We start from the raw sequence: 12,207 nt of genomic DNA on the forward strand, positions 1-12,207 counted from the left end.
CACATTTTCATTTTCATTTTCATTTATTTATCGTCACATTACATCAATTTTTGAGTAACACTCATTTGACCGGTGACATGTCAATACTAGAACAAAATTATATCTAAAAGACTTAGTTCTAACTTCTTAAAAGTAAAATAAATAAATACACTCTATGATGTATCTCATCAAATTCACATGGAAATGAAAGTCACAAAAAGTTAAGTTACACTCTACAGCCCCTTCTCACAAATTAAAATTCAGCAGCAGAGTATAGGGCTTTCTCTACTAGCATTTTTCTGACTGTTAGTTTGAATTTGTTTATTGAATCTAGATTTCTGATGGCTGCAGGTAATTTATTAAAATAACGTATTCCAGAGTAGAATGGAGTTTTTTCTAGAGCTGTGTGTCTATGTACTGGAAAAGCAATGAGACCACTATTGCGTGTATTATACCCGTGATTATCTGTGCAGAATTGAAATTTATCTAAATTCGGTTTAACAAAAACCAACAATTGATAGATATAAATAGATGGTAGCGTTAGAATGTTTAGGTTTTTGAAGAATGCTTTGCAAGAATCTCTTGATCTCAATCCACAAATGACTCTTATTATTTTTTCTGGATTATAAAAATTTTACCGCTATCAACAGAATTTCCCCAGAAAATGCTTCCATAGCTTAGATATGAGTAGACATATGCGTAGTAGACGGCCAATAGGGTGCTTTTGTCTAGTGAGTGAGAGAGGGTGAGAATTACAAAATGAGCTTGATTTAGTTTTTTTGCAAGGACCTGAATATGCTCCTTCCAAGTAAAACTTTGATCTATTATAAGTCCCAGGAATTTTGTTGAAGAGGACACTTTAACACTGTCTTCAATTATTGGAAGATGTACTCTGTTCACTAAGGTTCAACTCACACTACCTCGACTCAAATCGTTCGACTCTAGTCGAGGATACTCCAGTCTCTCGACCTTACGACTTATTTGCTCGTTGTCACTACTTTAGTTCCATGCTACTCCATTTCTAACCTCACATTATTAAAAATATTACATCCAATTTGTCACTTCTGCGCATGTTACATGTTCTAAAATAATTATTATGAATATATTGTCTTATCTAATTAACAATATCGGGGCACCGAGCTTCGCTCGTCATTTTTATTTGCTTAAAAAAGGGTCTGCAACTAGTTCTAATTGATAAAATTAGTAGAATTGATGGTGATGTTGTGAAATATCTCCATGATAAAATCAGCTGATGATGCGTTGGTTAACTACGTGAAACCATGGTTCTGTTTTAAAGTTTTTAATAAATTTTTAGTGAAATTTGACAATATCTTTGTTTAGTTCTAATTGACTCTCCTATCATAACGCGGATTGCCCATTTCTGCAATTTGAAGATCTGGTTGATATCCGTAGAATTACCAAAAAATGCAATGCCATATGTGAATGGATTAGCGCGTGGGTAATAGACCTCTTTCAAAGTTTGACGCATCATCACGTCACAACTACTCTACTGATTAACTTGAAATCTTGCATATAGATTATCAATTTACTGAGGATGAATATAGGCCTATTTTCAATTATTCAAGATTTCAGTAGGTCAAGTTTTTGATTAGACGCTTGCGGAGCACGGGTTACCTGCTAGTCTATACTATAATAAAGGAAAGAACTGGCTTATACACGTAGGGGATAGGAAGTTCACGAATGACGCATCATCACGTCTCAACTACTCAACTCATTAACTTGAAATCTTGCATATAGATTCTCAATTAAAGGATGTTATAGACCTATTTTAAATTGTTCAAGATTTCAGTGGGTCAAGTTTCTAATTGTACCTTTGCGAAGCACGAGTTACCTGCTAGTCAATTACTAGTAGTTCTGTGAACATTGACCTCGCGCTCAGTAAGTTACATTGACCTGTTGTTATGTTTTCTCAAAAATTAATAAATAATTTATCAATTTAAAATGTCTAGAAAAAATCCTAAATAAACATTAGAGCTTTCTGTCCTATGGTACCGTGACGTGTCGTCCCGGAATGTGAGTGTGAGCGCTGTTATCAGTTCTGGCTGCAACTGTCTACAACGTTGCCGATCCTCTGTCTTGTCAATGCCTTCTATGGAGGGTAGCTGATACAGGTTTATCGATGTAATATCAACTGTTCATTCTCGTTTAAATTTATCAATTATATTTTATCAATCAAGAAATGATATTTTTCAGTGATTTCATAACTACGATGGAATATTTTGTTGATTATTGATCAATTCTACATTGTTGAAAGACGATCTGGCAACAGAGCAAAGCGAGAAACAGATAGCGCTATCCGCTTTGTTGAATGATTGACAAGGATGGCAATATCATTGCTAAAAAAACACTGCCATTATAACGTGGACCTGTCTGTAGCTAGACATTTTGAGTTTGGAATGTTGATATAAAAATACTAATGGTTAGTTATTAAAGATTTGCATTGGCTATTTCGAGTTAATATTGAATTCTTATTCATGTGGTTAGCCTATATATCATCGATTCTTCTACTTTTTCAAATTAATTGAACCATTTTTCGATCCAATTTTCAGGTGGCTACCGTTCAGTAGTATTCCTGAAACGTCTGAACCCCCGACTGAAGGTGCTTCTCTCAGTGGCGGGGCCATTCAACGGTATGACGTCATCAGCCAATCGACGCACCTTCATATCGTCTACAGTGCGCATGCTCCACGAATACAACTTTGACGGGTTGGATCTACATTGGCAGTTGCCTGGTCAGTTGAATCTATTTTTTTTTCAATTCTTATATCTATTTGTTCATTTATCAATTTATGATTTATCACAGCTCGCCAACATGAATGCACCCTTACAAGAAATTGATTATTTTATTGATTCTCTGTTGATTCATACAATAAGTACATCATCAAAATGATAGGGAGAGAAAAAATAAGGTAACCTTGTGCTATTCCTCTCCCAAATTCAGATAAGGTTACACATAGTCCGAAATTGGTTTCGGACCAAAAGTTTTGTGGTTGTTGACTTCACAAAATTTTCTGTCCTCAAGTATTTTCACAAACTAGATTTTCAAATTTAGATGCTTCAAAACCAAACATAAATTGTTCTTAAAAACCAAAATTGTTCTTTTTCATGATGAAGACTTTCAATTAAAAGCATTATCTCTATAGTGAGGTCCACGTTATAATGGCAGTGTTTGATTAGCAATGGTATTACTATCCTTGTCTATCATTCAACAAGGCGGATAGTGCTATCTCTTTCTCGCTTTGATCTGTTACGAGATCGTCTTTTAACAATGTAGAATTTATAATTAATTAACAAAATATTTTATGAAAATTCATTACGCAATTATTGAAAAATATAATTTCTTGCTTAATAAAATATAATTGATCATTCTAAACAAGAATGAACCTTTAATATTACTTCAATAAACCTGTATCAGCTACCGTCTATAGAGGGCATTTTCAAGATGTTCGATGATTTTGAACTGGTAGTATTATAGTCCACTAGACTATGATGAATAATTCTAAAGTCTGATTTTTACGGTAATATTGGCGTTCAAAGGAGACTCTTTTCCGTTTGTATTATCCTTAAAACCGTATTTATACGTCGACGTGAAATTCAAAAAGGAACATACTTGTCAAATTTCATGAAAATCTATTGCTGAGTTTCGCTGTAAAATGCGGAACATAAATATAAACAAAAATATAAATATAAAGAGAAATGCAAAACCGTCGACTTGAATCTTAGACCTCACTTCGCTCTCTCTCTCTCTCTCTCTCTCTCTCCAATGGCGCTACAGCCCAAATCGGGCTCTGGCCTCAACCAAAATACGCCTCCATCCATCTCTATCTAACGCCGCTCTCTTCCATCCCCTCAATTGTAACATTTCATTAGCATCCTTTTGCACTCTATCCTCCCATCGCTCCCTTGGTCTCCCCACAGGTCGTCTTCCTCCAGGCTGACCAACTAACACTTCCCTTGGCACTCGTGTTTCAGGCATTCTTTGCACATGCCCATCGGAGGCGCATCAATTTTATGTGGGCCGATAATTGGGGCTCTGCATAAAGCTCTTTCAATTCAGCATTCGTACGTATGCGCCATTGTCCATCCTCGCAAACCGGTCCATAGATTCTTCTCAGAATTTTTCTCTCAAACACATCCAAGATACCCGCTGTTCTGGCTGTGATGGTCCAAGCTTCACTACCGTAGCAAACCACCGTTCTTATTATACTCTTATAGAGCTTTATTTTACATATACGGTGTACATTTTTATTCTTGAGTATGCTCAGTAATGAGAAAAATGTGCGATTTGCGGCTCACTTCGCTCGGTCAACTAAAATTAAAGTCCAATTGGACCTCACTATAGATGTGTGAACTAATAAATATCTTGTCTCCCCCTGTTACAGAACTGGAGGGCACAACCCCGTCTGACCCCCCGACCAGGTCACCCGCCGACCCCTCCACCTTGACCCGGCTGCTAGAGGAGATGTCACCTGTGTTCGAGTCACGAGCATGGACTCTCACTCTCTCTCTCACAGGGTCTCGCTTCCAAGCCGAAGACATCTATCCCAACGATATGCAACAGGTAAATAGACACATTACAGATTATAATTAGAATAGTATGTTTAGAAAAGGACTCGCCTCCAAGTGTTATCCTTATCTGTATGAGTTACTTGTGTTCTTAATTGCATTGCTTTCTATGCGACTGGAATTTATTTATTTATTAGGTTGGCACAAACAATACAATGATCGGAAAAGAAAAAACAGGCTATTGCCCAAAACTTTTTCAATTTCCTAATTTAGTTTCAAATTATCCAAATATTATATGTGAAATTTGTCTAAGCAAAGAGTGGACTGTATAAAGGGGTGAATTTGTAGGTTATGAAATTTAGTAGAGTAATCAGAAACTAACAAACTCCACATATAAATTTGAAAGGAGGAAAGATCCAATGTGCTTACATAATATGTATTGAATGAAAGCAAATTGGCATGTACAGCAAATGGTAACTCAGGATTGAGATTGAAATAAAAAATACCAAATGAAAGGTTGAATATAATCACAAGTTTAATTAAAATGTTTGTAGTGCAAATAATAACTGGAAGCGCTCTGAGAAATTTAGAATAGTTAGTTTAAATAAACAACAGGCTTGATGAATAATGAAAATTACTACAAATTGAAAAGAATCACAATTCAAATTTAATTTAATGCTCAAATTGAAAAATGCTTAAGTAACAAATACAAGAGCAATCAAAAATTGAATGTAATTAAACTGATGTAAATAAAATTGATGTAATTAATTGAGTACCTAATTAAACAAATGATGAAAGATTACCAAAGTTCTACAATAAATTTAGAATGGATAAGCTGAACAAACAGTAGTCACAAAGTTAAGCTAATAATCGATACAAAAGACAAGATCTAAGGTGCAAGAATCAAGAGACTGAACTGGCACAAAGGAAACTAAATAAAAATACAATATTAATGGAATGGTTACAACAAAACAAACAAAAGAATGGTTCAAATTGCTTGCTAAAGATTGATTTACAATAAAACAATATTAATTTGAAATCACGATAACAGGTGGGTACTTTATAGATAACCAAAATAATTGAATGAGTTTGAGACTATTTAAACTTTTAGAAATCAAAATGAAAATACATTAATATGGGAATTAATAATTGAAAAACAAATAACAATTATTCAAAATGAAGGTTAGCCTACTATTGACAATTTTAAAAAAACTAAAAGGATACAATCATCAATGGGAGATGAAAGCTAAAAAATTAATGGAAAACACTCAATTAGAAAGATTCACTGAATATTGAGATAATATTGAATATAAAGCTGCGTACACATATTCGTGCTTCCAACCCGCACCGAGCACGCTCCTCCCTCGTACCGCCCTCGTACCACCATCGAACCACAGTCGCACCGCCCACGCACCCATCATGAACGATACGGAAGATGTTAGATCTTATCGCGTTCCCCGGTCGAACCACTGTTGCTCACCGGTCGATCATCAATCGCTCTGCTGGAGTGACGTTCGGTTGCGGAGCAAAGCGACAGTCTGTACGCACCTTAAGATTCACAAATAGATGAGACAAGTCTGGAAAGATAAAGCAAATGTACTTTACACTCAAAATATCCAATTTAGAAGAGATAGCACAAGATCTATAACGAAAGTGGATATTTTGCTACAGTTGACGTGATGTGAGAATATCAATAATGTTAAAATATATATGACTTGGCTCAGAAATTTTGAAGTAGCAGCAGGTGGAGATGAGCACCAGCGTGTCCACGCAGGTGGTGCGGAACAGGATGAGAACCTCAGACCAAGTTTCTGGAGACCAGCAGGAATCCTGAACGACTCTAGGCTGACAACAGTGAACCCCTCACTGTTATAAGAAACCGATGAAACTCCGACGAGGACACTCCAAAGGCGATGGCGAGATTGAATCCGAACGTGTGGTAGTAGCGTTACCAGATACCAGATACAAGATGATGTGAAGGAAGAAATCGATTCTTCAATGAGTAGCATTGCAAAAGATCCAAACTGCAAGCTAGATGCAAGATCCAAAACATAAGATGAATTTGGATTGAACACTGAATGAATGAAGAAGTTTCAACACTGAAGGAAAGTTTCATGTACACTGCAAGGCTGTGATGCACATGCAAACTTGCAATGAAGATAATTCAAAAACTAATGAATCAATTTTAAAACGGTGAACGGCGAGATGTATAGCGCAGATTGATTTGTCGAAATCAATGCTAACTGTGATCACACTTCCTAGAAGTACTTGAAGTTTTGAAGAAAAGTATGGGACTTCGAAGAGTTGATGCAAGAGACAGAAATGAGCGGAAAGAACTAAGTTACGTTTAGGCTCGGAACCAAAAAAGCAACAAAAAGGTTTCAAGTTTTATTGTTTACATCAGCAATACAACAAAATAAAAAACATCTCATCAGATACCTATAACTAACAATTTAAAGAGACTAAACACTTCTGAAAGGTTAATTTGGCACTATATCATAATGTATCAATAATACAGTAGAATTAACTTTAAACTTATAAGTACACAACTAACAAAAGGAAATGACTACCAGACTCAAAATGCTGTCAACACTTAACTGAACGATCACACTAATAATGAGAGACAATCTATTTGTAAAATATAATTGAAAATGATTACAAAAAGTGAATATGGATTATCTAACTATAAAAATATCTAAAAGACAAAATTGACACAAAAACGAATCTACAAGCAGCCATTAAATCTCGACGGCGATACAAAAGCATAGAGTAACAATAGCATTAGTAGATATCCCATGGTATAGGGTGTTAATGTCGCAACTTTTACTGTTATCTCAAGCCGATTACTGTTGATTATTGTCGATTTTTACTGTTTTGTTGGGGTGAGAGTGTATGAACGGCACAATATGAGAGACTACCAGTGTCACACAGCTTCAAGGAAAAGAATTACATGAACTATCGGCTTGAGATAACAGTAAAAGTTGCGACATAAACGCCCTATACCATGGGATATCTACTTACGCTATTGTTTCTCTATGAGAAAAGGCAGTGAGAAGCAGTTACTAAGACAAAATGACAGCTGATAGAGATAAACATTGTCAATAAACCTAAAAAGTTGAAAACGGTAAGTGAGATTTAACAATTATACATAGGTTATGACCATTTCGATTTTCTACACCAAATCATAATCTGAGAATATAGATTAGAATAAAACAAACAATTTTAAATTTGGAATTCCACTATAACGGGAGCGGCTTCCGTGCTGGTGTTGCCAGTGTAAAGCTGCGTACACATATTCGCGCTTCCAACCCGCACCGAGCACGCTCCTCCCTCGTTCCACCATCGAACCACAGTCGCACCGCCCACGCACCCATCATGAACGTTACGGAAGATGTTAGATCTTCTCGCGTTCCCCGGTCGAACCACTGTTGCTCCCCGGTCGATCATCAATCGCTCTGCTTGAGTGACGTTCGGTTGCGGAGCAGAGCGAGAGTCTGTACGCACCTTAATAAGCGCCATAAGAAGTGATGCCCCGCGACCAACGAACGCCGACACTTGGTCGACGTCTAACCGGTGTCCTAGTGTAATTAATACCAGCCTAATTCCCAATTAATTTATGCTCTGTTGAGGAGATAAATAATATCACTAGTTGTTGTGGGAGTGTTCACAGATTGGTCAATAGAAACCATAAAAACTATAAATAATAGTTATTTGTATATCTAGAGTGAAAAGTACGACTTTTTCTCCCTGTGGGAAAAAGTTTGAAGCCCGAGGCGAAGCCGAGGGCAGCAATTTTCCTGAGGGAGAAAAAGTATTCTTCGCTCGTGATGTACACAACATTTTTCCTCCATCTACATTTTTTTATAGAAACTGCAAATAAAATCATTCTAATAACTTACGTATTGGTGACAATGATTAACAACATAACCTAAATCTAAAACCTAAAACCGGTCGTCTGGTTGGCACTGCCGATTGCGCTATCTATCGGCTAAAGTTGTAACAATTATATCAGCTGAGCAGCTACCAAAAATGGCTGACTCCAGATCACGCGGTTCAGATTTGAATTGCAGATCAAAAATATTTGTTGGCTGGTATTTTGAATAGAATAAAATATTTTAAAAATTGTATAAATTTACTAATATTAAGAATATAATAATTATCATACAAACATAATTATATTTCATGAGTTAATCAAATTTCTGGTTGTGGTATTGAATTAAGTTGACTCAATGACAGACACCTCTATTATGCTTTCTCATCTGAGCTTAGACCTTCTAACCTATTACAATGTAAGTTTCAAAATAGAGATGCTCCCCATGTTATTTAAATGGAGTCACTTTTACTCCCTAGTGAGTTTTACTGTTTTTTACTACCGAGAGCGAAAAAGTGACACTTCAGTATTAGGTTTTAGGGAGTAAAGTATAAGTACTTTAGACAGTAGGTGGAGGAAAAAATATAAATGTAAGTATCCTTTTTAAAATGGTTTAGTCACAACATGCTTCGGCTATATGATGCCATTATCAAGTGTTAAAACTAATGGTATTATGTTTGTGCTCAGAAGAGGAGAAATTAGTCTTGAAAGCCTCAGTGTTTTTTGAAAGGCCGTTTTCACACTACCCGATTGTCAGCCGACTCTCTAACAACTGCATTGTCATTAATGCGTTGCAATATGCCAATATTCTCCCTTGTTTTGTAATATTCTCCATAATTTTGCTGTATTGTAAGCTATTGTATATAAGTGTATAAGCCAGTATATATTGTAATCTACATAAATAAAGTACTCAATCAATCAATCAATTTACATATAATGTAATGACATTTTGTGAACACTCATTTTTCATCAGCTGATGCTATGCTATTATATCTGTAAGTTATCTGAGACTCAACTGACACTTAGGCGACTCAGGTGGAGAAGAGACTGGACTCTAGTGGAGAGCATGTGTTTCCAAATGGTGACACTCAGACCAGTCGATTCTAGTCTCCGCGACGTCACCATTTGGAACACGTCATGCTTTCCACTAGAGTCCAGTCTCTTCTCGATCTGAGTCGCCTAAGTTTGAGTTGAGCCTTACTGTTCTGTGCAAAAATACAGATATTAGATGATGAAAAATGAAATGCGCGCTTCAGCCGTTTGAACTCTACTCTTTTCAGGTTATCTATTCTTATATCTAATTATTATTTCACGAGAACCAATCAGAGAAGGCCTTTTTGATAAGACGGCTTCTTTGATTGGTTCTCGTGGAATTAATCACGGTTAAAATTTAACCGGCTTTTGTGCAACCGGCACTATGAATTTGAAATCACGATAAGAAGTGGGTACTTAATAGATAACCAAAATAATTGAATGAGTTTGAGACTATTTAAACTTTTACAAATCAAAATGAAAATACATTAATATGGGAATTAATAATTAAAAAACAAATAACAATTATTCAAAATGACGGTTAGCCTACTATTGACAATTTTAAAAAACTAAAAGGATACAATCATCAATGGAAGATGAAAGCTAAAAAATTAATGGAAAACACTCAATTAGAAAGATTCACTGAATATTGAGATAATATTGAATATAAGATTCACAAATAGATTGAGACAAGTCTGGAAAGATAAAGCAAATGTACTTTTCCTCCTCCTACTGTCAAAAGAACTTACTTTACTCCCTGAAACATGATACTAAAGTGCCACTTTTTCGCTCTCGGTACTAAAAAACAGAAAAACTCCCTAGGGAGGAAAAGTGACTCCATTTAAATAACATGGGGAAGCATCTCTATTCTAAAAACTTACATTATAATAGGTTAGAAGGTCTAAGCTCAGATGAGAAAGCATAAAGAGGTGTCTGTCATTGAGTCAACTGAATTCAATACCACAACCAGAAATTTGATCAACTCATGAAATATATGTTTGTATGATATTATATTCTTAATATTAGTAGACGATAAAAATTTATACAATTTTTAAAATATCTTATTCTATTCAAAATACCAGCCAACAAATATTTTTGATCTGCAATTCAAATCTGAACCGCGTGATCTGGAGTCAGCCATTTTTGGTAAACACCCAGCTGATATAATTGTTACAACTTTAGCCGATAGATAGCGCAATCGGCAGTGCCAATCAGACGGCCGGTTTTAAAGTTTTAGATTTTAGGTTATGTTAGGAAACATTGTCACCAATACGTAAGTTATTAAAATGATTACTAAGTTTACTAAGAAACTAAGTTTATCAGAGATTGACAATGGTGTAATAACCGAAACCGGTCTTTCTAATTATCAATAAATCAGTGGTTTTTTGACAATTTCTTAGTCTTTTTCATTCAATATGAATAATTACCACAATATCAACTTCTCATCTACACAAAATGTATTCTAATTATAATTATAAATTGAGAAATGTTTGTTGGATTGCAGGTGACAACCCACTTGACACATTTGCTACTGAAAAGCTACGACCTGCACGGTGAGAGAGGGAAGGAAGGTCAAGAAGGAGGGGTAGCCGTGCATCATGCCCCCCTCCAGGCACCCCCGCCCACACAAGATGCCCTCGCTCTGTTCTTCAATGTCGTATGTACCTGTACTCAATACAACAACCACAAACATAATAATTAATATAGATAACAATACTTCAACTTATTCCATGAAATTTACTGAATGTCTACCACTTTGATCTGACTTGACTGCATCGTACACGTCCACTGATACTGATACTGTTTCGGATGGACACGTTAAGCCGTCGGTCCCGGCTGTCTAAAAAGCAGTCGTTAGCATGTCATGTCAGAGGCCCTGAAATTGATCAGTTGCGACCTGAAAACTCTGACACCAGACCTGAGCCAGCCAGGTCACTCGATATTATTATTATTATTACTGATACTGTTGGAATCCAGCAAAACTCTACATTAAAGACTGTCATAGAGAAACAATAGCATAAATAGATATGCCATGTTATAGGGCGTTTATGTCGCAACTTTTACTGTTATCTCAAGCCGATAGTCCACGTAGTTCTTTCCTGTGAAGCTTTATGACGCTGGTAGTCTCTCATATTGTGCCGTTCATACACTCTTACCCCAACAAAACAGTAAAAATCGACAATAATCGGCTTGAGATCACAGTAAAAGTTGTGACGTAAACGCCCTATACCATGGTATATCTATTTATGCTATTGTTTCTGTCACCTGGTCATATGGGACATATATATGAATCATATATTTATCTCACATTGATCAGGATTTTAGAGTTTTAATTTAGAAAAGTTTAATGAACAGTGTTTTTGTCTTTGAACAATTTGTGTCAGCGACAGAAAGATTGTTTATTTAATTTATCAAAATTATTGTAGCTTCTCTTTTGTTTTTGATAACAAACGTGCTCGCTTGTGCGACTGATAAAAATATGTATTTGAAATGGCTTCATGTTTGGAATTGACTAAGTTATATATTAATACCCAAAATTTTACTTTTGTGTTGTGTGAGCTCGTTCGATAGGACTGTGAGTAAAGTCCGGCTGTTCTGGTGAAGGGGATGGATTTTGTTCTTGTTTTATAATACAGTTTTCCTGTCACAGTTCGGGCAGTTTAAAGAGAATTGTATTATTGAATAGGAAGGGATCTGAACCCACTTCATTAGATCAGTTTTTTTTTTTTTTAATTAATAATTAACGTCGCGTTTCAATCAGTGGATGCCAAATTGGGAAGCCATTTTCATAAAGGTAG

At 35.8% G+C, this 12,207-nt stretch overlaps 1 pseudogene across 1 annotated transcript in view; it reads left to right on the plus strand.

The window, feature by feature from the left end:
• Nucleotides 1-12,207, plus strand: part of LOC111055424 — a 131,598-nt pseudogene that overhangs the window by 16,494 nt on the left and 102,897 nt on the right. The window contains exons 5-7 of the transcript XR_005572930.1: nucleotides 2,550-2,732; nucleotides 4,383-4,561; nucleotides 10,914-11,066. The product of XR_005572930.1 is annotated as a probable chitinase 10 (transcript). The remainder of the gene's footprint in view (nucleotides 1-2,549; nucleotides 2,733-4,382; nucleotides 4,562-10,913; nucleotides 11,067-12,207) is intronic.

This window comes from Nilaparvata lugens, chromosome 14 (assembly GCF_014356525.2).
Source record: "Nilaparvata lugens isolate BPH chromosome 14, ASM1435652v1, whole genome shotgun sequence".
Classification (NCBI taxonomy): Eukaryota; Metazoa; Arthropoda; class Insecta; order Hemiptera; family Delphacidae; genus Nilaparvata; species Nilaparvata lugens.